Source organism: Aphelocoma coerulescens, chromosome 5 (genome assembly GCF_041296385.1).
Source record: "Aphelocoma coerulescens isolate FSJ_1873_10779 chromosome 5, UR_Acoe_1.0, whole genome shotgun sequence".
Classification (NCBI taxonomy): domain Eukaryota; kingdom Metazoa; phylum Chordata; class Aves; order Passeriformes; family Corvidae; genus Aphelocoma; species Aphelocoma coerulescens.
Genome location: NC_091019.1, coordinates 61,687,218 through 61,711,175, shown reverse-complemented (window position 1 = coordinate 61,711,175; position 23,958 = coordinate 61,687,218). Strand labels below are relative to the sequence as shown.

Here is a 23,958-nt window from a genome sequence, read left to right as displayed (position 1 = left end):
GCGGGGAGGTCAGCAGGAAGGTAAGACTGCAGCTGCTAATGGCTCAGCAGAACCTGTTCTTTCTGGAAATAAATATTTAGAGGGGCTGGAATGACTCTGTCTAATAAAGAAATTATGCATGCAAACTATGAAAGAAAGCAAGGCTCATAAAGGCACTGGGAGGGTTACATGAAGATTGGTCAGAGACATAAAAGTGACTTAAAGGAGGGAGGAAAAGAGAAAATTTTACATGAAGTCCATAAAATCTCTAGAAAAACTGGTGAGAAGGGGTGGTATGTGGATTGGTTACTGCATATTTAAATACAGATTGAAATGTGTTTGTTACAACCATACTTGCTGAAGAGTCTTTGAAACAAAGCGACAGGGAAATCCTGATTTTTTTTGTCTCACTTATTTGGAGTAGACTGCAAGGACCCTGGGAAAATGATTGTATGTTCACATCATGCCATCATCTAAGTGCATGGAAAATGCTTTTATATGATGCTGAATATCTGCCACCAAACTACAAGGGCTTTACATCATGTCTTCAACAATCATTGGCACTAACAAGGCACAGTTATACTTCGGATTCCTCTGAAGAATCTTGTATCCTTCTCTCTTTTCCTTTGTGAGTTTTCTTTCTTCTGTTTCCTCTTTGATTTTGGTGTTTGCCACAATATGATTTCGTTGGGGGTGCTTCAGTCTTAGTTTTGATCAACAAGCTTGTGACTATGTCTTCTCCAAAGGTGTCTGAAAGGAGGGTGTGTCCTCCATGAACTTTGAATTCCTCCATGAGTGTTTTGTTGTTTTACTGTACCAAACTTTATTTGGGGGGTGAGGGGTGGATTTAAAAAGAACCTTAGACCAGATTTTAATGGTCACCAGAACTTGGTTCCTCATTAAATATTTCATGAGGTGATTTGTGATTTATTATTGAAAGGGCCTCTGGAAGACCAACTCCCTCCTCTAATCAAGGATAGGTTACTTTGGGTTGCTCAGGACCTTGTCAAATACAGTTCCATTCATCTCCAAGTATGGAGACTTCAGCTTGGGGTAGCTCATTTCAGAGTTTCACTCAACTCATGGAGGAAAGATGCTCTTCTTTATTTTTTTTTTTATAATTTCTTTTTTTGTGTGTGTTTTTTTGTTTGTTTGTTTGGGGTTTTTTGTTGGTTTTTTTTTGTGGGAGGAGGTGGTTGTGGTTTATGGCCCCAGTCTCTAGCTGGAATTACAATACTGTCCTTTTTTTCTTGTCCTATCTCTGTGCACCTTTGAGAAATACCTGTCTGTAAATCTTGTTAATAATTGAACAAGATGTTTGTGTTTCTGAACATTTTTATGGTGAGGAACTGGAGTCTTCCTTGAAGTCACCTGCTATTTTAAGTGTGGAAACACCTAGAAGTCTGGTCATGACCAGGCAATTGTGGCAGTGACAACTTCTCCTTGGTTTATTTCTCTTTCACAGTATTTGGTATCACAGTTAAATTGTGTTATACCTCAAGAATTTAGGTTAGAGAAATGCCCTCTGAATGCTGATAGAAACCAGGTTATTCCATGATAACAAAGCAAAGGTAAAATGTGTATGGAAACCCAGCCTTTCAAATGCATTTTTACTTCCCCCAACAGTGGCAGCTGAGATTTTATTCTATTTCAAGTCCTTCTTAGGCTTGTCAGATAGTACAGCATTTTCCAGATTTAAAGCATTTCAATTTTAAATGCATCAAAATCCTTTTGAGTAAGAGGGTGCCTATGTACAATATCCACTAGACACCAGTACATAATTTCAGTGTGCTCTTAAGAGTAAGTTATTAATTAGGCTAACATAATATTCATAACTGCATAATTTAGACCTGCTAAGCTCTAAATGCAGGTATATTTTTTTCTTAAAATTGCATTCTAGCTTGTAATTAGTGCCTTGAAACAACTGAAGGATTTCCTCTTTTTCTTACGCTGAAGTCAATTTTTCCTTCCATTCTACTTATAAATAAGTGAAGCTTGATAAAAATGTGGCATTTGCAGCCAAATTCTGGGGAAGATGTGGGACATGAGATATGCATTTGGAAAAATCTCAAGAAAGATTGCAGGTGAACAATTACACACAGGGAGATGTTGGAGGGAGCTTAAGGCAGAGAAATAGCATCTGTGTGGGAAATTGTATATATCTGGATGCATTCACAGTGGAATTGACTGCAAAGATAAGAAATTAAGGCAATCACTCTGTGTTCCTGATGACAGCCATCATCAGTACCATTCTTTCTCAAGCTGCTGAAGCAACAGTGCTATTAGCAAAGATCATCTATTATTATTTATTTATTTTCACCATCATTTATTTAATCTGCTCTGGTTTTATTCTTATGAAGGACCAAAGGAAATGGATTTTCAAAGACTCTTCTGTGGTAAGTGAGGGATGAGGCTGGGATTAAGAAAATAAACCAGGCAAGAGAGTGTCAGGTATCTCCACTGCTGGTGTGTTGTCCTACTTTCTTTTCCCTTGCTTTGCACAGTAGTGTGAGGGAATGCTGTTCTGTTGACTCTGGGTTGCAGTATGCATGTTCAGCTTCAAGACTTCAGTGAGGTTCAGCTACTCTCTTAGTGCTCCATAAGCACAACCTTGAAACTGAATTTCTTGAGTTTGTTCAATGTGTTGCAACTGGTTGAAAAATCCAAACATAATCCAGTTCGAAATAGATTTATTTCCTTGTTGGTTAAAGTTGCAGTAATCACAAGATAAGTGTACCCAGGAAGGTTCAGTGCTTTTTGAACCAGTATGAAATGAGAAGATTTGGTGTCAACACTTTGCTCTTTGGCCCTTTTGCAGCCATCCCCAGTCAGCTGGCTGACAACAAATTTTGTCCTCACGTTTGCTATGGAGGATGGCTCCTTCACTAGTGCCTGTGACAGGAATCTTCCAGTTTGTAAAACATCTCGTTTTGCCTTCAGGAGAAGGGAGCCTCCAGGTCTAAGACTGCAGTCATCCTCAGACCTTGGAAGGGGACACTATTCCTCTCACAAACCCTTCCTCTCTGTTGTCCCATGTGAGCGAGTTTTTACATGGTTGTAAGCACCTAATGATGAGCAGCACAGCCAGCTGGAGTGGCCTCATCCAGCAGAGCTGTTTTGTGAAGCAGCACTGACCTGCACCAGCTGAGGATGTAGCCAAGTTCTTCCAAAGCCTCACCTCAAAGCCTCCTTGTTAACCCAGCAGCAAATGCGCTCATTGTGATTAAATCTCCTTCTTCTCAAGTAAACATATGCTGAGGTTTGTGCTTTATCACTTTGAAATAAGATTTTCCCAACTTTGCTAATTAGCAGCATTGCCCAAACAGAAAGAAACATATGGCTTGTGCCATGCTGACTTGAAGCCTTTGGAGTTTCACTGGAGAATAATTAAAGTGATTTTGATTTACTGGCGTGATGAAGTGTGAGCCACTCTCATTTGGCCTTATGTCTAGAAGCTCTGAGACAATAAGGTACCTTAGCAGGAGAGTGGTAATAATTAACACCAGCCAGATTGTTATTACTGAGATAGCTTTGTTGCTGTTAACAATCATTTGTAATTATCAAGAGACTTTACATAACTCATGCAAAAATCTCACGTTTGCCTGTCTCTGGAACCTCATGGTTAGCTTGTCTTGGTTTCGAGTGAAGGTTGAGAGATTGCAACGTTTCAGTTCTACTTGGAATCACGTAGCTGATTATAATGAAAAATCTCTCCTGTCAAATGAAATCCTTTCCTTTTTTTCTCTGATAACACCAAGGAACATGCTGTCCAGTGCAGATTTTCGGAGGTATATATTTATCCTGGTTTTTTCTTTTTGAAAACAGATGTGCATGGAAAGTGCAGATTTCTTCACTGAACAAGTGAAAAAATCTAAAACTAAAGTGTTGATTAAAATATTTAAAACCAGGTCAACATCTTCCCTGGAAATCAGACAAGAAGAGAAGCTGATCTATGTAAAAACTCAGCTTCCTCCTAGGAAAAATTTAAGGCAGAATTTTTACCAGCATGGATAATTCACTCTGTGCTCCTGATGCTCTCCATGAACTGGAAATAAATGAGCTTGTTTGCATATCATTGTAAATTTTACTCCTCAGACGGCTGTTTAACAAAGGGTGTGTCATCTCCTGCAGGTTACTTAATATAAAAACAAATTCCTCTGAATAAATTGAAATTAAACTGGGTAATGTGGGCAGTGGATGTCATAAATATACGCTTCTTATAAATATACATCTGTTAGAAAATGTAGAATAACTGATGGCAAAACCTTTGTTCAGAGGCAAGCGGTGTGAAAACCATGAAATAGGAAGAGCTTGATCTTCTTGATTGAGAGAGTTTTTCCAATTAATTTTCTAAACAGGTTTCTGTGGATTCTGTTTAATGTAAGCCTCTAGAGATGCTCCAAGGTGTCTGCATCTGAATCTGCATAAGTTGAAACTGAGGCCAAACCATGGCTTGGTTTTCATTCAGGATGAAATCTCAGGTGCATGGCAGGCTCTGGTGAAGCTTAACAAGTGGAAGGGTGTCTGGAACCAGGTATGTTCGTGAACATCTGGTCAGATACAGTCTGATGAGGACAGCTCTTCTTTGAAGGCTTCATCCTGCCCTGGAACTGCAATTGCTTTTGGAAAGTTTTGAACTTAAAATTGTTCAACTTTTTCTCTCAGGAAGTGCATCTGAATTGTATCATCTGAGCTACAGAACTTGCTTGATGCTATAAATGGGACTTTGGGAGGCTTTTGCAAGTTTAAACAACTGAGTCTTTAAAGTGGATTTCTCTTAGTTAATAGTAGAAGGTTTCTTGGCTTCAGATACTGAAACTTCTAAACTGGTGTAAAAATCTTACCTCATAAGCGAAAAACTGATTTTAGTTCTGTAAATTACTAAATATTACATGTGTCTCTTTCAGAAAATAGATGGAAATATGCACTTTGGGAATGTTCCTCTCTAATGCAGATGAGTGGCTTTAAGCGATGTAGAACTGTCCCTCTTTTTGGAGGTAGAGGAAATATACTCGTATCTAAGGTTTTCTTACCAGGGCCAAATTCTGTGTTGCAAAGAGCTCCTTCTGGTTTTCTTGGCCTAACCTACTATGCACAGATGTCACCTTCCTGCTTTTGACCAGACCATAGAACTCAGGAAAGCAATTTCTTCCCCATCCTTGCTGGCATCTTCAGGAGGCAGGTTCCTCAGGACTCTGGGGTGAGACAGAAATGGAACAGGATTTTGCTGGAGTGGGATGCTTCATGTTTGAGGAAGTCAAAGATAATCTGTGCCTGTAGAATTAAGAAGTCTTGCATTTTGTATGGGCAGTTGCCATGCAGCTCCCTGCTCTGGTGCAGGGCACTATATAGACTTTGGTGCCTAAGTAATTTACAATTAGTTGAAAACTATTGTGTTTCATTGCTCACACATGTTCTGCTCAAGAAGAAACCATAAAATTGATCTGAGGCCCATCCTAAGTGCGAATCTTTGTCTCTCTCTCAAAGAGCAGAGCTCTCTTTCAAAAATGTAACGCTGTGTCTGACGCAGGAGTTGCCATGGAAAAATACGTTGAGCCAATCATTCATGATTTATTTATAGCAATTAGAATGCACATCCCAAGATCCAATAGTAACTTTGATTAAAAAAAAAAAAAAAATCATCCAGACAAAGGATTGAAGCACGTAAATGGTTGGGAACACTTGTGAGTCTGTATGGTTAATATATTATTTTAAAAATTGATTATGTATGTTCCTGGACAGGGCTTTGAAGTATAAGTGCTGCTGGTATTTTCTTCTATATTTCTGCTGCTGATAATGTTGTTGCTGTTGTCCTATACTTACCATCTGTTCACTGCCTATTTAGTGGGTATAGTAAATAGCAGTTCAAAGTGAGATTTTTCTTCTAATCATCTCTTTTGGAAAATGTTTGTGTAAAAGTGAATGCTTTGGAGAAATCTGTAAATCTGTACAGCTGTATCTTGCTGGAATCATGGTGCCCAAGGCCCCTAGGGCTGGATACACTTATCTGTGGTGCTTAAACTACTGCAGGTAGTGAATGCCTCCCTCCTGATGTCTTTAAATTGCATTCAGTGAGAAACCTTTTATTGATCTATTTTGATGAACATAAATCACATTCTTTAAAGAACATTAACTGTATTTCAGTGTTGACTTTTTTAAGGAAACTGCTGAAGTATTGAAACTTTTGATCTCCCACACATGGAGGGATCCCAACATCCCAAACTGTGCCTGCCTCATCACTGGAAGTGTTCAAGGCCAGGCTGGATGGGGAGTAACCCAGGGAGCAAACCTGGTCAAGTGGAAGGTTTCCCTGCCCATGGGGATGATCTTTATGGTCCCTTCCAATCAGACCATTCTATGATATCTGCTTTATTTTGGGGCAATTATAACAATAAAACAACCAAAATCACAAGTTTTCAGGTTAAAGTATTTCTATTCTCTAATGAGTGGGGACTTTGCAGGGTTTTCTTTTTTTTTTTTTTTTTTCTCCAGGGATATGTCTTATGGATACTTTGACTCTGTTACCAGCTAAGGAACTTCTCTGGAGTTTATTGCCCTTGTCCTTCTATGATTATGTGGCTTGCTGACTTTCATTTCAATTTGGCAGTTTGTGGGGACTGTCAGCTCTCTTTGATGTATGGCTCCCTCAGAGATTAAATCAATAGTGGTTTAAGCATACCTTTTGCTTTCGATGAGGCCAGTGCTGGAGGAATTATTGTAATTTTTCAGCTTTCATATTTTGCATTGAAAATGGAATATAGAGGAACAAAATCTACCTCAACAAAAAATTTGAAAGCAACTATTGCACCCCTGATTTTAATTGACCTGGAGTCGATATGAGGAGTAAAAAACCCGAGGTTTCACTGCTGTGGAGTCAGGTAGGCAAGAGATTTTTCTGATTATGTTTGTGCCTGTCTCATTCTGTACCGGTTCCATGAATCAGTGGACTCCTGATGGGAAAGGCTGCCAAACAGCTGCTGGAGCACCTGGGCTCGTGCTCCTGGGCTTGTAATCAGTCAGGATTCCTGAGAGAGACTCCTTATAGGAAACATGCCTTCATCTGCTCCCAGCTGCATGCTTCACTTGGTCCAGCTCCTCCTTCCAGAGGGCTCCACTGCAAGTGTGTGAGGGGTAAAGTACGCCAGGGAATGAGAGAAGGGTAGGAAGACAGAGATTTGTGTAGGGTGCCTGGGATTATCAGGAAGTCCTTCCACAAAAGACAGAGGCTGTGAGAATTATGCTGGCCGTGCAAGCAGCATGAGCCAGTGGCTTTGAGGCTTGTATGCCTTTGATGATCTGGTCTGAGCTTCTGGTTAGGGCCACACGATGTACTCAGCTGGGTGAGGATCTCATCCCTCAGCTACCTCCACATCCTTCCTTGGTTTGGCAACAGGCTAAAAAACAGCTGCTCCTCAGTGGGTTTTGCTGTGTCACTTTGTGTGCCACAGACTATATCTCACTTGCGTGGGGGTTTCTCTGGCATGAGCAATAATTTTGCAGCCACAGAGATATTTAAAATAATTGTGGGGTTCTTCTGGAAGTAGCAATAGAGAGCTATGTCTGTTGAGAGAACAAAACATCAGCAGTGCTGAAGCTGAGGAGAAGTTATACCCTATATCCTGTCTGCAAAACCAAAACGCTGAAGCTTCACAGAGAAACAAGATGACAACCAAGAGACTTGCTTTTCCTGCTTTTCTACTGGGAATTACAACTACAGTTGGCTGGAAGCTTCCTTTGTCTGCAGATTGCAAGTGTGGTGGATGCTCTCCTGTCTTTATTAGTGCAGCTTTCACCTCCAGTAATGTAGAGAAATGCCTGGGGTTGGGTGACATTTGGAGCTGGGATTCATCAGCTTCGGCTGGTAGACATCTGTACTTCAAGCTGACTTGTTGTCGAGGTTCCCTTCAAAGCTGATGGAGAGAAATGGATATATTTAAGAAGTGATTTATTTCATACTGTGACAGCTATCCAAAAGCAGTCAGACACATTGAACCTTCGAAGTTTCTCTTCCTTCACTGGTGAGAAAGGAGTCTGGACAAATAACTTTTTCTTTGTCTGTTTACATTTTGCTCAGTTAAAGCCAAACTTTGCAAGCTGTATTATTTATCTAAGCAATATTTCAGTCAAAGGAGGCTAAGATCTAACAGTGGATAAGCTGTTCACTGCTTGTTGCTTTTGTGACAAATTTGCTGGCCCTGATGTGACAGATTCTTGCCCTGAGTGAATTGTCCTTAACCTTTCTAGTGATACAGACACATGGACTTCCTTGTGAATATTTGCAAGGATCAGCTAGATTGCTACTCAACTGTATTTTCCTAGACAAAAGCTGACAGGTTTTTTTTTAATTTTTGTGCCCTAGAGTGAATATGTTCCAAGGTGTAGCTGTCAGCTATCTGCTACAGCTGAAGGAACAAGAAATGTGTTGACCCAGCCATAGCACAGGCCTCACCTTATGCCCAAAGGCTCTGCCTCCAAATCAGCTCTGAGACTATCTGCATTCTCCATCCCTCCCATTTTTTTAAGCTCTGGTTTTTTAGGGTTTTTTCATGTGTCTTTCTGGTCATACTTTTCGTGCTCAGGTTTAAAACTTCTAAACCCAAACATAAATAGCTGGGCTGTGTGTGCCCTCGTGTGAGAGGATGTTTTTGTGCTGTGGAAAACTGAGGCACGTGGACATTGCAGTGTCACTTGCTTGTCCTGGGGAGGGCACAGCACACTGCTGCAGCCAACCTCTCAGAGGTGGTTGTGCTTCTCTGCTGGTCATGGGCAGAAGAAGAAAAATGCAAATTTAAATTATGTTCTTACTCTGGCAAAATCAAGAGAGCTCAGATGCTTACTCTGGTATAAATGGCAATTTAAATTGACCTGCAGCCACACGGATCTGAGAGACTTGTGATGGAGAGGGACTGTTCATTTCCTGGCTGGATTAGCAAGATGCTGGTCAGCACTAGGAATGTACCTGTCCCAAAAGATTCCCTAGTCTCCAGTGAGTGATGGCTGAAGACACCTTCTTTCCCTGTGTGACAGCAGTCAGGCTCATGCCCCCTGAATCTCCCCTTAACTCATTTGTTCCTTCCCTGCAAGAATAACTCTCCTTGAGGAGGTGAGACTGATGTAATTCTGTCTGTCCAAAATCAGTTTCTACTCATGAGACCTGGAACAGGAAAGGAGTTTCTGAAAATGAAGCCAAATGTATGCTCAGTAGTGCCCTTCAATGTATATTTCCCCCCTGAATGTGTTCTTTGAAAATTACTGGGATGTGAATGGTGAAGGCACTTTTGCTTTGTGTGGGAGGACTGTGCATGAGAAAAGCAAACATGTTAATATTTCATGAAGGGTTCATCTCCTAGTGGCAGGAGGGTTTCCAAACCTGAGGCTTTCACAGGGGTGCCAGTGTTGATGAGAACTAGCAGATTTATGATCTTCCTCCCCTCACTGGCAAACAGGGAATCATCAGAAACGAAGGCAAGAGTCTTGCAAAAGCTGATGTGGGAGGCAGAAATAAAGCTGTTGAGGAACTGTGCTCATCCACCTTTGTGGATGCTGTGAGGTCTCTCTAGCGAGCTGTGGCTAAACAGGGATGGACAGATGCCAAGCTCACATCCTCCATGGCTGCACATGGAACACGCTCTTGTTGGCACCCACACCAACAGTTTGTATTCAAACAAATAACATGATTCTGTCTGTAATTCTGATATTCCCAAAGCAGTTAGGAGACAGTCAGGATAGGCCTAATTTGATATGTTCTTGGAAGTATTACAGACCCAGTATTCACCTCTCCTGGCAGCAGTGCAGTGTCTGGCCACTACCACATTCCTGGGCTGCTGCCAGGAGCTTTGGCAGGGTTCAGCTGCCCATTGTGGATTGAGTGATTCATGTCCTCATGTTGTGAAGTGCTGCTGACTCTGTGCCTGCTGTCTGTCCTGGCTGTGCCAGTCTGCAGAGTTGGGCACATTTCCTTAGGTCATAATTCTTTGGTATTGGATTTTTTTTCTTCAGTGTTGGAGTGACTTGTGACTTTTATTTATGGGATCGTAATCTTTGCACAGTTACTAGTGCACAAGATTTGGAAACATACTCTGTTGGACTATTCCCTTTTCACTTGCTTCTCACTGCCTGAAGCCCTCCTAAATCCTCCCCAGTGTCTGTTCTTAAACACTTCTCCATCAGAAAGTGCCTGCTTCCTCCTCTTCTCTTTCTTCAGCTGGAGGCATCTGACTTCACCTCATTCCTCCATCTTTCCAGATTGTAACTGGGTTTGGACTGAAAGCAAATTTGGGGAAAAGTTTAGCTGACCCTGGCCCAAGGGTTGAATTAATTTTGGAACATGCAGTGCTGTGGAACCTAGAACAGCAACAATGAATGCTACTTGCACTGTGACCAGAGGAAGAAACTAAAAGGCTCCAACAAAAGAGCTATTGCCACAAGGTGTGAATTCCTCAAAATCAATGAGGGCAGACCAGTGCCCTGCTCAGTTTGATGTTTTCTCAAATTGGAAACTTCTTGCTATTTTTAAACAGCACAAGCATTTCAGGATGGTGTGAGCCAATTAGCTTCTCTGTATAAATTAAGATATCAAACAGCTCAAATATCTCCTCTAAGCTCACCTAGGTTTGAGTTAAAAGATAAAAAGCTGGAAATAAACCCAGAGGCTTATTTTGTTTGTTTATTCAACAGTAGCCCCTGGATTTTGGTTTATGACTCAGATTTCTATTCCATTCTATACAAATCCCCAAGGCTGGCAGGAGTGTTGATCTGCTGGAGGGTAGAAAGGCTCTACAAAGGGATCCCGACAGGCTGGATCAGGGGAGTGAGGCCAGTTGTATGAGATTCAACAAGATCAAGTGCCAGGTCCTGCATTTGGGTCACAACAACCCCAGGTACCACCACAGGCTGTGGGAAGAGTGCTCAGTTTGTGCCAGAAGAGGTTTAGATTGGATATTAGGAAGAACTTCTTCACTGGAGGAGTGTCAAGCACTGCCACAGGCTGCTCAGGGCAGTGGTGGAGTCACCACTCCTGGAGGTATTTAAAATAGTGTAGATGTGGCATTTGGGGACATGGTTAAGTGGTGGCCTTGGCAGTGCTGAGCCAGCTGTTGATGATCTTAAAGTTCTTTTCCTACCCAAATGATTCTAAGATTCTATGAGAAGAGATTCTCTTTGAAAAGAAATGTCTTTCTTTTTAAAACTGCCTACTGTGTAGGCTATGTATGAGACTTCCTTCCAAGGCAGGAGAATAAATATTCCCTTATGTCATTAAAAAAATGCCACAGCATTTGCTAAGTCACCCCTAAACATATCCCAATTCTGGATGTAAAACTGTGCAAGTTTTGCTCTTAAAACCTGAAGTTCTAAGTAATCTCTAGGCTTGTAAAGTGTACAAAAGAGCAAGTGAAGCCAGTGCAGTCTCTGAGCCACTGCTTTTTTTGGCTGGTGAGACAACATCTCTGTGAGGAGCCAATATTGACTCGTGTAATGTGAATGTACACCTGGAGAATCCCTGAGAGCCAGAACTTCGGCAAATTCTCATCACAAACAGTGTAAATTGCAAGCTTGAGCAGTGCTCTCTGCTGGAGCATTAACTCTTCCTCCCAGATGCTTTCTGTGGGGCTGCCAGGCTGAGTCACCAGCTGATGTATGGAGCAGAAAGGTACAATGCATATCTAAACTCTCCTGCTAAACGTGCTGCAAACTGGAGAAGGAAATCTGTCTGCAAGCATAAACTCCTTTATGTTGCTTTACTGCACGGGGAGCAGGGGCGAAGGCTCATTACCAGCCATGGACAGATGCTAAACTTGATGAAGTGGATCACTTACTGCTGTGACATGGCACAAAAAGAGCATTTCTGCCTCAGATGCTCTGTGGACTAAGCTGGCTGCAGAAAGGCAGTTTGTAAATTCTTGTGGCTGCTTCCTGTAACCCTCACTAGGTGATGCAGCACAGGGAAAGGGTGGGAGAGGCCCAAAGTTTTTCTTTGGAAGGTCTTAGGGGCTTCTCTTTGTGGGAGGGAGCATGGTGGAGGATGGAAGAGGTGCTGGGGTTTGAAATCATAACCTGAATCCTGGGTAGTTCAGGACTTTTGATTAATCTGAGAGCAATAAATTGGGTGCCTTTGAAACTGAGGAGAGATGATTTAGATTTGGTGAGATTGAAAAGTTGACCTGCACCTAAACTTTTTGTGTTGTGTTTTTTTCTCACAAAACAGGCATAATGGTACTCTTTCCCACCTTTTACTTAAATTTATTTTAAAAGTTTTATGTCAAAAATACCTCATATATGAATTTCCACTTAGCATAATGGACCGTGCATAGCACTTGCATTTCTTATTGGTGCTGCAAGTACCAGGAGTTCATTGCTCACAAAGCCATTTCATTTTATGTATCTCTAGCAGTATAGAAAAATCAATGAACTTGTAATTAAGACTTAAAAAGAAATGTAATCTAGTACTTTAATTCTAAATCAATTTGCTTTTATTTCATAGCAGCATAAAAATTTATCTGCTGAGAGCATTATTAACTGCTTCAGCTTTTGGATACCCAGATATAACATTTTGGAAGAAGTGCAATTAAATAATTTATTTCACATCCATCCTGAAACACTCTACATAATAATAATATTAAGGGAGAGGACTTGAAAACACTCTTTTTGTACCAGAGGAGGGAAAAAAGGCCCTACATACAAAAGACATTTCCTGCATCTGAAGTTCTCTTCTGTCTGGAAATCTAAGTAGCAGATATCCTCACTATTGGTGTGAGTTTTTCCCCAGGAATGTTGTGAATACTTGTGCCAGATCAAACAAACAGCAAAAGAGCACTTTTTTAGTCATTTAATCTTCAGAAGGAGAAAGCAGAGAGCAGTGAATATGGACTGGCGACAGACAAAGCTCAGTGCTGCTGGTGTTTAGTCTGGGATGTTCTGTTACAGAAACCATGCCTTTGAGTACAAAAACTTACTGAATGGTGCTTTCCCTCTAGATGCCCTCCCATATCCTGTCTTCTGGCTGGGGAAGAAGTGAGCATCTGCAAGAGGTGGAAACCAGAGGATGGCACTTCTTATGCAAGGTCTGTTCAGTCCAATGATCAGACATGGAAACACTCGGCAGCAATGGGAGTTTTAGGTGCTGTATTTTTAAGCCCAGTAAGGTAATTTGCAGCTCTACATTTGCTGTTATTTCTACACTTTGCAATTGTTTTCCAGTTGTGTTTTTGAGAGCTGAACTTGGTACTGTGGAGGAGAGGCAGTAGTTTGGTGAATTGTAGTGCCTGGGTCCAAATGACAGACAATGCCTGAAATCACAGCTATTTCCCTGTTTGCCTTTATTCCTGATTAGATTTGTATTTATTCCAGCTACTGAGAGGGGCAGACTGTTTATTTGAAAAGCCAGGAGGTTATCACAGTGAAAGCAAGGCAGAGCTTCGTGCTGAAATGTAAACAGTGAGAATCCCAGTGCCCTCTTGGCTCGTGTTAACATAGCTGGGCCCTACAAAAGAAGCATCCTGCCTCCTGACAGAACTTGGATGTGAGGTAACAAGAACCTCTTTAGGGACTCTGCTACAGGTGTGTCCATGTGAGTGTGTCATTCCTGACATGAAATGAGACTGTAGCAGAGCATCCTCTGGGAGCTGGTGCCTTCCAGTGAACATTTTGGCTGTGCCTTGGCGTTTGTGCCAAGAGGAGGCAAGGTATGGCTTTAATGTCCCAGCAGACTGTGCCAGTGACAGCCTGTTGCAGCCAGGCTGCCTGTTTTTCTCTGTCCTGGCACTTTCTGGGGTCTTTACTTGCTTTTTTCAGGGTAAATTCACTGCCTTTTCTCACTCCTGCCTGCATGTTTTAGCTGTGAATACTGCATGTTTCAGCTCTGATGTTCTTTCACTGACTTACAGCCAGAGTAGCAATTAATCCAGTGGGAGACAGGACCGATTTTAATTTTTATTCAGCCTGCTGATGGAATACTACAAAGCAGCTTATGAGCCTAGGTGGACCCAAAATACCTTTCTTTGACAAAAGGCACCCATCAAGCTACTTGCTTATGCTAGAGGAGGTCACTGTGGTCTGTGAACACTACCAACAAATAGCAGGATCAGTGGCTGGAAACAGCTTGTGGAAAGGACTTAGGGCACATAATCTCTTCAGATTGCCTTATAAGGGAGGGTGACCTTTAAACCCAACCCTAAATTTCCCCCTCAAAGGCTTGAGGTCATCGATGTGGTAGCTCAGGAAAGTGCCTGGTCAGTAGCTCAGGGAGGTACCTGAGCCCTCATTCTCACATCCTCCATATGTGACTAGGAAAGAAGTCAGAAACTTTAAAATGGAAAACCAAGGAAAGAGGAGGAGGTTGGCTGAGCTGGGCTAAAGGCCTGTCTAGCTTGCCATGCTGCCTCTGGCAGCTGGTGCTCAAGGGGAAGTTGTTTTGTTCCTTAACCACCAACGATGTCTTCATTTTTAATAGTCCATGGGGGATTTTCCTTCCATTAAATTTTCTAGCAGCTCCTTGAATTCTGTGCCTCCTTCTGGTGTCTATAGCTCCTGTGGCAGAGCATTACACACCTTAATTTGGAGCTGTTCTGAGAACTGTTTCCATTTATTTCCTTGCCTGATGCCAGCAAGGTTCTTGTGATGGCCTCTGGCTCTTGGACTGAGAGCAGTGGTGAGCAGTGTTTGTCTTCCCTGTGCTTCTTGTAGTCCTGCAGAATGTGGTCTAAAGCAAAGCACCCCTCCTTAGTGTTTCCTACCAGCAAATACCTCACAGACCTCAGGAAGTTTGGGGTTTTATTCTGGGCTGCAAAGAGATGCCAGTCACTGTTCAGGAGCCAGAATGTTGAATGCAGTGTGAGTGTCAGTAGGAACAAAAACATTCTCCTTCTGTATCTGTAGTGCCTTTAAACAGGTCTGTGTAATTGGAACTGGAGTCTGGGAGGTCTCACCTTTGCTTTCCTTACCTCTCCTGCCAAAGAAAAATTTACACCTGTTTCTTCAAAATTGAATGAAAGGCAAATATAGAGCTAAAGGGATATTTTGTGATGGGCTTCTTCCTGACTTATGGTGAAATTAGTCCTGTTTGTGCAGAAGGATTAAACACCCATTTTGCAAGTCACAGACTAGCCTGTGGTTTCAGAAGGAAGTCTGGGCACTGGTGGAACAGAGGAAGATCTCTGGATTTGGGTTTGTGCCGTAGTTCATGTCAGGTTTTGTCTTACACAGTTTACTCTGCCTGCACACCTTACTGCATTCTGGGTGGCATCAGTACTGAGAAAACATCAGAGATCCACAGCAGGCAGAGAACCAGCTTCATCCTCATTTAGACTGTGATCTAGTAGTGGAGAAGCTCTGGAGTTTAGAATGGTCCTGTGACAGGGCTTCACCCATCTGGACATGAGCTGGTTAATGTGCACAGTGTGATGAGAATACCTCTGTCTTCCAGAAGCTGAATTTTCTTGCTGTGATCGTCTCCAAATATAGTGATGGTTCAAATGGATGCAGGGTGATTTTATCAATTGCACTCTGTGTATTTCTGGGTGGATAAAGTATCACAGGTAAGGATGACAAATAGTGATGGAAGGAAGGAATTGACTTCCGATGGATGGATGGATGGATGGATGGATGGATGGATGGATGGATGGATGGATGGATAGCTTCCCCCTTGCTCCTTATGACTGCACCCTCAGGCCTGTCATCCTATAGAAACAGCAGATGAAGTTTTTTCATATTTTAGGAAATATTTCCGATGTTCCCCAAAATCAGTGTGTGCCTCCCAGTTTCCTGCTGTCTAATAAGAAGGGAGCTCATGTTAAGGCAGTACTGTTTTGGAATCTTTCCTCTCTGTTACTGAAATGTGTAATTATTAAAACTGTGGGACTTAACATGTTTTGAGATATTGTACTCCTGTGACAAATCAACTGAGGGGCTCAAAACTTTTGGAGGAGTTATGTATGTACACACACTGCCAAGTGACATCTGTTGTGCAAGTTTAATTCTGTTTGGAAATGAAGGCAAGAATGGCGATGGTGACAGAAAGATGTTTTTCTTCCAAAAGAGATTGAATGAGGTTTGAATTTGAAATAGGAACATTAAATCACTGCTGGACTAAAGAAGACATTGCTGTCAAAAGCATAAGCTTTGGGACCATGTCTAGAGAAAAACTGGCAGGTTTTGTGAATCCCTGGTTTGTGTTAACAAAGCCAGTCTATTATAGTTGGATTGAACTCCTTTACAAGATGTGCTTTGTGGAAGATAAAAAACTCCTTGAGATCAGAGAAGGAACAGCACAGGATCCTGGTCCACTCACAGGCAGACAATGTGAGTGCTTCTGTATTCTTAAATTGATTTTCTGGCAAGCAAAAAGTAAAATTATTTTTATTTTTTTATTAGAAACCTAGTGAGTTATAAATATAGTTGTGAGCTGCATTTAGAGATGCAATAAGTTTAAATTCTGTAGGTGAGAAATTTCCTCCCCTCTTGTTATCTGACACGTCTGGTGATAACCTCTAGTTTTGTGCTGTCTGTGCCATAGTGTTGGACAGGTACAGGGTGATGAAATCAGATGTTGAACTGCCTGGATCTGCTGTTACTAGAACTGATATGATACAGTCTGTAAGTAACACAAAACTTCCATTTGACCTCCAAAGGCAGAGGATCAGATTTAGGAAGGAATACAATGCTCTGCAAACCGGTCCCTTGCAGGGTTGGGGAGGGGGTGAAATGGATCCACCTATTATTTTTTCTGAGCATGAGAGGATCTGGGCTTAAATTCAGCTTTCAAAATCGAAGATTAGAGTTTTACCAGAAAGCTGCTCAGGATCTGATGTGAGCTCACAATAGGCTCTTTGGTTCACTCATTGCCTTAATGCGGGAATTGTGTAATATTTGAGCCACTTTATATGGTTCACATAATAGCAACCACCATGTCAATAATAAATTCCCTCTGGAATCTGCCAAACAAAAATGCTATACTTATTTTGTAGGAACTTCCTGTGTTATAAATGATGGTTTATACATCTGAGAAGTAGTTTGAGAGGACTGCTGTCTCCAGCTCTGCTTTAGAGTGCTGGATCCAGAGCTTTTTAAAAAATTTATAGTCCATTTTGACTTGACTACACTTCTGGAATGGCCTTTCTGGTATGCCTCAGCATGGGATTGACAGAAGTAAAAATATCCTTTTTTTCATCCCCCACAGATCTCAAATGCCTCAGACCTGCTGATTGCAGCCCAGCCTGGACAGCAGACATTTTTTCTGTGTGTTGCTTCTGTGCAAGGTTTATATTTGAAGTGCAAAGTGCAGACAGTAGCTTACACAGGTACAAAGAGCAGAAGTTTGTCCCTGTTTCCCTGCCGTGGTGGGCAGGTACATTTGTGTTTTATTTAACTGGTCCTAATATGGCCCTGACAGAGCCAGCAGTGCAAAAAACATGGTTCAGCAAGTGCAGTGAGTTTTACTTTGCTGTCTGCATTGTGCTCCTGCCCAGAGGGTCCCTGAGAGTCAGCAGTGCTGGCACTAAGGACATGCCAGGTGTTGCTGGGAGGAGCTGCAGCTCCTGGCATAAGCCAGAGTTAAGTAAGGAGAGCCAATGCATAGGTGGCTTCAGAAGAGGGGGAAGAGCAACAAAATTGGGCACTACTTGGAGCACCCAAAGAGATGTGTCAGGCCACAAACCTAACTCCAGAGTCCTCCAGATACTCAGCATTCCCCTGGCTTAGCTTTGTGTCCAGAACTGCAGCTTGTCTCCCATTGGCAGTCAGGTGTGATTATCATCACTTGGGCTGCTCTGCAGGGTTTGAGGAGCAGAAGGAGTGGTGCTGCCAGCAGAGATGCACCACAGGCCGTGGGGTTAACAGAGCCCGACTCAAAGATTATTCTCCTGCAAAATGGCTCAGTCCTGTCAACCACCTCACCAGAGTCCTGCCTTGTCTCTCTGCACATTACCTGCCCCAGCAGGCAGAGGAGACTGCAGATTGTTTAGGAGTTTCCTTGGGCCAACTGAAAGCCCCCCAGCAAACCTTGGGGAGGTATGCACTGCTATCTGAGGAGACCAGGCTGCCCCATTTCTATAAGCCCTATATAGAAAGCAGGTTGCTGAAGGACGTTTCCTCCTCTCGCTACTCTCTGTGTAGCTGATTCAGAAAAGGGTGGTTTTGTTGAGACTTGAGTGTTTCTGCAGGAAGGGGTGCGTGTGCATGTGTGTGTGTGGGGAATAAAAAAAGAAACATTAGCGCCTTCTGACTGAGTTGCGTCCCCACTTAACTTAATGACAGACACCCACCCATTTCACAGGGGTCAAGATTTCAGTATCCTGCGTGCGGGGGATCTGTCAGTAATGCTATCCTCATTATAGCAATAGCTGAACTCCTGTTAGCATAGCAGGCTACAGGGAACTGCCAGTTAGCAGCTCTGTCACTTACGTTCCCTTCATGTGAGTGTTTGCGTTTGATTGCTATCTTGGTTAGCCAAGAAGGCTTCGTGCTCCTGGAATGTCCCTGGAGTTATCTTAGTGCTAAAAGAAAATGAGCGAAGAGTCTCTCAAACTGGACAGCTGGAGTCTCACGTCCTTGTCTTGGGTCTCATCTCACACGAAGATCACCTCACCTCTGTCAGCTCTCCTTCTTTTCCCTCTCCTCTTAGACCCTGTAGGCACAGAGCCAACCCTGACTCTCAAACTGAAATTCAACCCTTTGCAGGCTTGAGTCTGCATTAGGAAGAAGTCTTCTGGGGCCTAGTCCAGTAGAGGAAAATAAGCATGGCCTGAGAAATTGGTATTGTGACCTTTGGGAAAGAAAGAACAAGATGGCAACAACCATTTAACACTGATTTCATACCCACTGAATTGAAACTCTAGAGCTCTCAAGACCCTCTGGACCCTTAATTGTGCTCGAATCATTTTCTGAAGATGTCTGTTCAAACAAACCTCTCCAGAGGATGGTTTTGCCTGTGCTCAGGTGCTTTTTTATCGCTGTACTCTTCAGTGCTTAGTTGGGTTTATTCCTTCTGGGACCTTCTTTTGCTTGGTGCTATACAGACAAAATTCCCCCTCTCAGAGTTATCAGTAGGAACTGGATCTAGTTCAAGAACCATTCATCCTCCAAACAACTAGAAAATAAAGCATTTCTGAAGCACTGCATCCACTGTGGAAGCATTAATTCCTTCTCCAGTGGCTCTCTAACTAATGTCTGCATCCCTGTTGTGGTGGGCTGAGGTTCAAAGTTCTCACTAAAACCAACAAAATCTCTCATGTTTCTCAATGTTTCCTTGTACTTCCTTCACAGCCTGTTTTAAATACAATGCTGATTTCCTGAGGCAATTTGCATCTATTTTCTTACTTTCTGGTTCAGGTCTTGGTAAACTTCCAGATAAAGTGATGCATGTTGGGACTCAAAGCTGTTTTCTTTCCTGCATACAGGAGTCCCTTGACTAAACTGTTGTAGCACTGCAAGCTTGACATGGACAGTATATTTTTATTCTTCACACCTGTGCAACTTCTGATATGGGTAAAATGCTCCTTATTTTACAGCTTCAGAGTGTTGGCAATAAAAAGGTTGTGATTCAAGCTAGAAATAGCAGTTTGAAAACTTGCATTTCTGCAGTTGAAAAGATAATTCTGTATCTGTTGCAAATGCTCTTCTGCTCTATAAATCTGTTTTAAAAACTGGAAGACCTTTTCAGATGGTTCTTCTTGGATCCTGCATAGGTTACATTTTGTCTTCCATATACTTATTTCTGCATTTCCTGTGTTCTTTTAATGGACTTTTTATATATAGCAATGTCCCATTGCCACTACATTTACCAAGCATTGAGCAAGTGCTGCAAAGGTTCCTCACCTCCTATCAATGCTTTAGATCTGTGCTCTAAAGTCACCCTTTCTAGACTCATACAGACCATTTCAGATAAAATCCCTTCCATGTTCTTTCAGTTGGGCATCTCTGGCTGCACCTTGGATCAGGAGAACACTTCAGATTTCCCACATCCTGGAGATGTCTCCATTGGCATTGTTGTCTGTGTGTTATTTGTTGAGGGTTCTCCCTGACCATCCTTTGTGATATGCAAAAGATACACAAATGATAGGTACTGATAGCAATGTTTTAACCACAAGAGCGTTGAAACTTGGGAGCACATAGCTTTTCTTCTTATGAAGAAGACACCAAAAGCTGATATTCCAGTTGCAGCTTTGGCGTAATGCAAGGAAATACGTGAAGAAGGGATTGTGTTTTGAAATTTCATAAGGTTAATCTTACTCAGTGGAGGTTAGGATTTGTAATTTAAAACTGGCAAAATGTTAGATGAACAAACTATTGCTGTTTCTCTTGATGCCATGAAGATTTTTTGCCTTTTCTTTTATACCCCTGTTATACCTTTTTTACAACTTCTGTATTCCTAGTGCTTTTTGCCTACATTCTTGGACTTGTTTGTCAAGCTGGGAAACTAAACATTTGAGAAGCTTCGTAGCTAGGGATCAGTGTGCCCCAGACCCCAAGGTCCTCTCCAGAACACATTCTGTAAACCAAGATAGAACCATCCAGGGGAAGGTTCCTTGGGGAGGGGGGCTCACTTGAGCCTCTCATTGGGGAATCTTTGCTAGATCTGCTAATTAGTAACACCTATAATGTTATACCAGATCTTTTGGGGGTGTGCATTGCAGTGTGCATTGAGGTGCATTCGACCTGGATGTGTGCACCAAAGGATCCTTAAAATAAATACAAGGTAAAAATCCCTTTTCCCCTTCTAACCATGTTTGACTCTTGATTTTAAGACCAGGAAAAGGCATCACTCTCAGGAAAGAGATGGATTTACAGGGAGAAACAAGAAGTTGTTCATAGCTTACTATTTTACCCAAAAATCTTTCAGAAGTAAAGAAAAGCAGGGGCTTAACATTGGTATGACTTGGAATATATGGCAAAAGTCCCCCTTGATGTGGCTAATGTCTGATAAATTAATTAATGTCAGATTGAGTAATTAGGGAACAGAATAAGAGAGAATATGAAGTGACAGGTCTGGAATTCAGGCATTTTTTCCAAAGGACTAGCTTGTTTAGTGTGGGATCTTTTCAGACTAAATGAAGGATCTTGGTAATAGACAAGACATGGTGCAATATTTTTTAATTATGGAATATTGCTGCAATTAAGTAAACATATTTTAATATTACTGTGACACAAAGTAATGCACTTATTAACCAATTATAACTTATTATAGACTATATTATATAATTATATAACTTATTATAGCCAATTGACTACTCCATATCTGTCAGATTATCAGCAAAATACATAGTTAATAAGTAAACATGAAGATGAAAAGGGGTTTTTGCACTCTTTCTGAAGATGATGTGGCATCTTGCCTGCTGCTAATCATGTTTCTAACACAATGGGGTTTAGGCTGGAGTTAGTTTAAACAAATTCTTGTGAGGCTGATTAAGTTGGTTTGTTTGGTTTATGTGAACACACTTCTCTCACAGCTTTGGTCCTATTTAACAGGCAAGGGGTTATCAGTCTGAGAAATAAGCTAATAAACTGAAGAAATAATTAGAACTTTCTAAGCAGACAGATGGCAGGGTCATGTCCTTTGATACCGAGAGTGCCAACAAGCTTCTCTGTTTTTACAATTAGATTGTTTCATCTGATAATTAAAAAAAAATACAAAAACAAACCTAAAAATAATAACCAAAAATCCCCAAACAAAACAGATCATGGTATAAATCTTGGGTTTTTTCCTCTATAGGCAATCTTTACTGTAGCAACATTTTTACTGTGTTGTAAAGCCTAATAAAGTTCTTAATGGGATCCTAAGTACCAAGCCAGACAGAATACTGGCATGTTGTTAAGGAAAAAAAAAAGGAAAAAAGGAAGATTTCAGGGTTATGAAAGCTTCCTTCAAAAGCTAAGCTGTTTAAGCTCATCGTTTTTAGGAACTAGGTCTGGTGTTGGAAGGCAAGGATGAGAATATGGACTGGTTGAGAAAACGTGCAAGCCACTAGAATAGCAGCAGAAAGACATTTGCATTTGTGCTGGATTCGGGTGTGCCGAGTTCACAAGAGGACATCGGCTGGGAGGGGGCCACAGGAAAGTCCAGAGGCAGCACTGCCTGTAGAGGAGGGGACAGGAAGGGTCCTGGCCACCTCCGTGTGATCAGAGTTGAGTACAAAGTGGGTCAGAAAGGTCTAAGCCCTACCAAAGAAGTGTTACCAATTTGCTTACTGCTAGATAGGGAAGGTTAACATTTTAGCCTTTTTAATGGGATATTGGCGAGTCACAGAATCATAGAACAGTTTGTGTTGGAAGGGACCCTAAAGACCTTCTTGTTCCACCCCCCTGCCATGGGAAGGGACGCCTTTCACTACACCAGGTTGCTCTAAGCCTCCTCTGACCTGGCCTGGAACACAGAGATGGGGCATTCACAGCCTCTCTGTGCAACTTCTTCCAATTCTTCACCACACTCACAGTAAAGAATTTCTTCCTAATCTCCAATCTAATCCTGTCCTCTTTGAGTTTGAAGCCGTTTCCCCTCATCCTGTCACTGCATGCCCTTCCCAAAAGTCCCTCTCCAGCTCTTGTATCCCCTTTAGGTATTGGCACATGCTCTAAGGTCTCCCCAGAGCCTTTTTTTTAATTCAGAAAAAAATACTAAAAAAGGTCCAAAAGTGCTGCATCCCAAAGAGGAGGTTAAAACAGTGGTACTTAATTCACAGAGACCTCCTGGTCATTGGATGAGGTTTAGAAGGGAGTAAAAGGCTGCCACTGAGAAAGAAACGTGGGAATGTTTAATTCTTCATAGCTGCCATTTATAGCCATAAGAAACTATATTTAGGAAACTTCAAGCTCTTACAGACATGCAATAATATGATTTTAGAACTTTATGTACCAAACTGCACCTATTTACAGTCTTTGCCATGCTTTGTTCCCTACATAGCAGTAAATTTTTGTTTGTAGAACTTTTATCAAACCTTTCAATCATTAAAATAATTCCCTACTCACTTCAGAAATGTTCAATAATGACTATAATGAAGAAAAAAAAAATAGAAAAAAATCTTTACTTTCTTAAAATAACTTGGAGTGTAGGAGAAGGCTTTGAGTTCAGTATTGCAGTCCCTGCTCTGCCTTATTTTCATTGATTCTGCTATTGGCTGGGTGTAATGGATTCACTTGATACTTTATCCAAATAAATTCAAACAGCAGACTGGCTCAAGACAATCTTTTGTTTTACCAGGCATTCCATTATTTGATCTCTCAGTCTACTTATGAAATATGGGAAGTTATCTTTTTAATTGCTTTGGTCACTACTGTTCTGTAAAAAATAAGTATATCAATGGATTTCATCCAGTTTATCACAACACCTCTTTCCATACCACGTTTTGAAATAATAGTGGAGATGCTAAAATATAAAGTAGATTTGGAGGGTTGTGGGCGACCACGAATTCCTTTTCGGGGAATGTGGCCTTTTTAAGCTTAATTCAGAGCTGATGGTAAGAGATGTGATCCTCTGAGGCTGCATCAGGACATTTGAACTAGGCCTGTCTCTTTCTCTCGACAGGAATCTGTTTCTCTTCACTGAGTATGGATGAAGCTCGGGAACCTTTTCTCCTTGTGCTGACATGAGCCTTTGAATAACTGCTGAAGACTTTATAACTTCTTTCCTCCTAATGAGGTCTATTAGTGCAATTTAAATCTCATTAAGCTAATTGTAGTCTGTTAGACTACACATCTCTGAAAATATGTTTAAAAAACATGAGGGATGTTTAACTCATCAGTGTGTTTCATGAAGTACTCAATTAATATTCGAGTAAATTTCCCTTGCAGTTATGCTTGTATCTGGAGTAGTTGAGCTGAGGGGATATTCACCATAAAACATCAGCAAAGTATTGTGAAGTAATTGCCCTTTTCTATTGAATATAGCAGTGTTCTTCCTAGAAAATTAACCCTTTAAAGTGATGGAATGATGAAATAATGTTCTGGGAATATATTCCATCAGGAGATAGGTCTATAGATCAAGTTTTGCCT

At 41.6% G+C, this 23,958-nt stretch overlaps 2 long non-coding RNA genes across 2 annotated transcripts; both read left to right on the top strand.

Annotated features, from left to right (window-relative positions):
- On the top strand, positions 1–23,704 carry LOC138111938 (uncharacterized). The gene is made up of 3 exons (XR_011151503.1): positions 1–20; positions 12,954–13,121; positions 23,492–23,704. It is a non-coding gene; the product is annotated as an uncharacterized lncRNA (long non-coding RNA).
- LOC138111939 (uncharacterized) lies at positions 402–4,083 on the top strand. The gene is made up of 3 exons (XR_011151504.1): positions 402–429; positions 2,340–2,375; positions 2,798–4,083. It is a non-coding gene; the product is annotated as an uncharacterized lncRNA (long non-coding RNA).
- Positions 23,705–23,958: the final 254 nt, after the last annotated feature.